The sequence below is a fragment of the Nematolebias whitei genome, chromosome 16 (assembly GCF_014905685.2).
Source record: "Nematolebias whitei isolate Nwh7 chromosome 16, NemWhi1, whole genome shotgun sequence".
In the NCBI taxonomy this organism is placed as follows: Eukaryota; Metazoa; Chordata; class Actinopteri; order Cyprinodontiformes; family Rivulidae; genus Nematolebias; species Nematolebias whitei.
In genome coordinates, this window is record NC_056513.1 from 17,450,559 (window position 1) to 17,455,721 (window position 5,163).

Consider the following 5,163-nt stretch of genomic DNA (forward strand, 5'->3'; position numbering starts at 1 on the left):
ACCCTGGAATGGTCTCCAGTCCATCACAGGGACACATAGAGACAAACGAGACAAACATTCACTCTCTCACTCACACCTAGGGACAATTTAGAGTTACCAATCAGCCTAACATGCATGTTTTTGGTCAGTGGGAGGAAACCGGAGTACCTGAAGAAAACCCACGCCTACACGGAGTGAACATGCAAACTCCACCCAGAAAGGCACCCGGACCAGGATTTGAACCAGGGTAACCTTCTCGCTAAGAGGCAGCAGCTCTACCAGTTGTGCCACCGTGCTGCTCTTGTGCAGAAACTGTTTTGTATTAATGACATAGTCCTCTGTCCATAGTCCTCTGTCCATAGTCCTCTGTCCATCGTCCTCTGTCCATAGTCCTCTGTCCATAGTCCTCTTGTGTTTACAAGCAACTTGCCTAAAGCAATAGTTCTAATATTTATTTATTTATTTATTAAATCTGAACAGTTTTTAACTGTTGTAAGTAACTCTTTGTGTGATCTCAGCCTGGAGAATAAATAAATAAATAAATAAATTCTCACAGGATGGACAAGATAATGACTAGTCCAAATGGAGCCAAGTCCAAAGTGGATGGTTTCTGTTGTCATAGTGTTTTTTTTTATTTATTTTTTATATGGTTGTTTAGTTTAGCAGAGGGCAGCACAGTGACACAACTGGTAGTGTTGCTGCCTCTCAGCGAGCAGGTCCCTGGTTCAAATCCCAGTTCGGGGTCCTTTCTGGGTGGAGTTTGCATGTTTTCTTCGTGCATGCGTGGGTTTTCTCCGAGTACTCCAGTTTCCTCCCACAGACCAAAAACATGCATGTTAGTCTGATTGGTAACTCTAAATTGTACATAGGTGTGAGTGAGAAAGTGAATGGTTGTTTGTCTCTATGTGGCCCTGTGATGGACTGGAGACCTGTCCAGGGTGTACCCCGCCCCTCGCACAGTGATCGCTGGACATGGGCACCGGCGACCCCTGTGACCCAAAATGGAAGAAACAAGTAAAAGATAGTGGATGGATGGATAGTTTAGCAGAAATGTAATAAAAATCCTGCTGGAAGTGTCTCAGGCCACAACCAAAAGTGCTATTGCTAGCTGATACTGTCACTATTTGTGTTAGCTAATTACCAAGGGAATTCTTTATAAATAACTATAAAATGCTAAACTTATAGAAGGGAGGGTTTAAAAAGTTGCATTTACAAAAACTATTATGAAGTTTTCACGATAAGAGTTATTTTTATAAAGTTGAGATCCATGTTGTTTTTGGACCTGCTTAGTCTAGCTGTTAGCTCCTCTATCTGGTTAGAATAAATTAATTGTGGGTGGGCATGATGAGGTCATTTTAAAAGCAATCTACGACAGCTATGATCAAGTTTGTGCATAACCTTTCCACATAATCCCTCTTCAAATGATCTGAACTGTTTCTTAAATATCTATAACTCATCCACATACAGGTCCTTCTCAAAAAAATTATCATATTGTGATAAAGATCATTATTTTCCATAATGTAATGATAAAAATGACACTTTCATATATTTCAGATTCATTGCACAACAACTGAAATATTTCAGGTCTTTAATTGTTTTAATACTGATGATTATGGCATACAGCTCATGAAAACCCAAAATGCCTGTCCCAAAAAATTAGCATATCATGAAAAGGTTCTCTAAACAAGCTATTAACCTAACCATCTGAATCAATGATGTAACTCTAAACACCTGCAAAAGATTCCTGAGGCTTTTAAAAACTCCCAGCCTTGTTTATTACTCAAAACTGCAATCATGGGTAAGACTGCCGACCTGACTGCTGTCCAGAAGGCCATCATTGACACCCTCAAGCAAGAGGGTAAGACACAGAAAGAAATTGCTGAACCAATAGGCTGTTCCCAGAGTGCTGTATCAAGGCACCTCAGTGGGAAGTCTGTGGGAAGAGAAAAGTGTGGAAGAAAACGCTGCACAACGAGAAGAGGTGACCGGACCCTGAGGAGGATTGTGGAGAAGGGCCGATTCCAGACCTTGGGGGACCTGCAGAAGCAGTGGACTGAGTCTGGAGTAGAAACATCCAGAGCCACCATGCACAGGTGTGTGCAGGAAATGGGCTACAGGTGCCGCATTCCCCAGGTCAAGCCACTCTTGAACAAGAGACTGCGTCAGAAGCATCTCGCCTGGGACTGCTGCTGAGTGGTCCAAAGTTATGTTCTCTGATTACAGTAAATTTTGCATTTCCTTTGGAAACCAAGGTCCCAGAGTCTGGAGGAAGAGAGGAGACACAGAATTCACATTGCTTGAGGTCCAGTGTCAAGTTTCCACAGTCACTGGGGTGTCATGTCAGCTGCTGGTGTTGGTCCACTGTGTTTTATCAAGCGCAGGGTCAATGCAGCTAGCTATCAGGAGATTTTGGAGCACTTCATGCTTCCATCTGCTAAAAAGCTTTATGGAGATGAAGATTTAATTTTTCAGCACGACCTGGCACCTGCTCAGTGCCAAAACCACTGGTAAATGGTTTACTGACCATGGTATTACTGTGCTCAATTGGCCTGCCAACTCTCCTGACCTGAACCCCATAGAGAACCTGTGGGATATTGTGAAGAGAAAGTTGAGAGACGCAAGACCCAACACTCTGGATGAGCTTAAGGCCGCTATCGAAGCATCCTGGGCCTCCATAACACCTCAGCAGTGCCACAGGCTGATTGCCTCCATGCCACGCCGCATTGAAGCAGTCATTCATGCAAAAGGATTCCCGGCCAAGTATTGAGTGCATAACTGAACATGATTATTTGAAGGTTGGCGTTTTTTGTATTAAAAACACTTGTCTTTCATTGGGGGGATGAAATATGCTTATTTTTTGAGACAGGCATTTTGGGTTTTCATGAGCTGTATGCCATAATCGTCAGTTTTAAAACAATTAAAGACCTGAAATTTTTCAGTTGGTGTGCAATGAATCTGAAATATATGAAAGTTTTGTTTTTATCATTACATTATGGAAAATAATGACCTTTATCACAATATGCTAATTTTTTGAGAAGGACCTGTAGTTCACTGTATAGACAGACCATGGTTGTTTTTATCACGGCTTTTAAATGTAGTTAGTTACATTTAGAGTTGAGTCAGAAAGCTTCATAAGGAACACTCGTAATGATGTGTGTGTGATATGTGTCCAATTGTCCAGATGTTTCCAAAAAGTGTCCCATTTTTTTAAACTTGATTCATTAAATATTCTAAAAGCCTGTTTTGCATTGTCGTTGTCATATTTTGTGAGGACTAATGGAAAATAAAATAATCTGTGTTTGTATCAGCCTGAAATATTACAGGAATAAATATGCTTTATAGAAAGTGCAAACATTCAGTTTGCACAGCATGTCCTCTGAGTATTTTGACTCATAACAATTTCCATATTTACTTTTCTTGCTTGTTACAACACATTTATAACAGTCTCTGTGTTTGTGTGCAGGTACCGTCTGGCAGGGTTGCCAGGGGACTACCAGGAGAAGAACATCAGCAGCCCAGAGACTAACTACTGTCTGCTGAAAGACCTCATCATCTGGACTCAGTACCAGATCCAGGTGGCTGCCTACACGGGAGCCGGTCTGGGTGTTTACAGCCGTCATGTCACTGAGTACACTCTGCAGGGAGGTCAGTGAAGATGCAAAAACACATTTTCATTTCACTTTTATTGCTTTGCAAGCAAATATACCAAGAAATTCTAGGACATTTATAAACATCACTCCTTACAAGCACACATTGTATTGAATGTGTTCAATACATTTCCAAGACGTATTAAGCCTACTCAACCCCTGCACCTTAAGATAAGCTGCATCTGGAGTCCAAGCACATTTTGGTGCAACTGGGAAGAATCACACATCTGCTGTAAGTACAGTAAGACTTTACTGTCAGAGATGATGTAATGATGACAAGAAACACTTTTCTCAGCTATTTTTAATGTTCTGGTGGGTGATCTAGATGACTGACGGGTACATGCAGCTGCAAAGTTTTTTTCTGTAGCCTCAAAGGCTTCACTATCACTCAGCTTTGAGTGCAGCAAGTTGATGCCATTCAGACTTGTATTTAAGTTGCCCCAGAGCATCCCCTTTGCAGGCAAAGCAGCTTCAGTCAACTGGGAGGAGAATCTAAGGGCGACCCAGGATGTGCTAAAGGGACCGCAGTTCATCTTCCATCTGGTTAACAAGCAGCTTGAGACACTGCTGGATGGGGGGGATGGATTGAGAAAAGGGTTTCTTTGCTGCTTCATAAATATATAATATGACAGATAATAGTGTGTTTATTGTAATAGACATGGCTGCACACAGATAAGCACCTACAACTCTCTGCAACATAAATCAATGAAGTGGTTGAGAGAAAGGAAAGAATGTAAGAGAAGATTGTTAGGGGAGATGAGCGAATGGGGCTGTGAGGGTAAATCTTTTTCAACCGTGTGCCTGTCGCATGCTGACTTTTATTTCTGCACTATATTATTATTATTAAAAACGAGCACATCTGCACAACCGTGCACACTCGCACAGACATGACCGTGCACACTCAAAACTCGCAGTCATCATTACAAGAGTTCAGGACAGGTTTATAGACTTCGGAGGGGGAGTTAGGCTCATTAATTATTCTAATGTGGTTTAATAGGAATGGCTGTGATGGATTGAACATTTTCTCCCTCTCACCAACTCTGAGAGGATGTGGCTGAACTCTGTGTTAATCTCAGATAACATTACTTTTCTTCTATGTTCTTTCTCACAAGCAGTCAGTGCATACTAAGATTCCCCCAAAGGGCATAGTTTAGTGTTTTATCTGGAGCTGCGAGCTGCAAGTGGCTAAAAGCCGCTCCCCGGGAGTACAGTCGGCATGGCAGAGACTGAGAGAGCATCTTTAACATCAATTAATCTTCCGTCTCTGTCTTTTCACTCTTTGGCATCACTTCTCGCTCACTTTGGTGCCTTCTATTTTGCAGCAGTTTTTAGTCTGGTTTTTACTATATGTGTGTGTGTGTGTGTGTGTGTGTGTGTGTGTGTGTGTGTGTGTGTGTGTGTGTGTGTGTGTGTGTGTGTGTGTGTATTTGTGTGTGTGTGTGTGTGTGTGTGTGTGTGTGTGTGTGTGTGTGTGTGTGTGTGTGTGTGTTTGTGTGTGTGTGTGTGTGTGTGTGTGTGTGTGTGTGTGTGTGTGTGT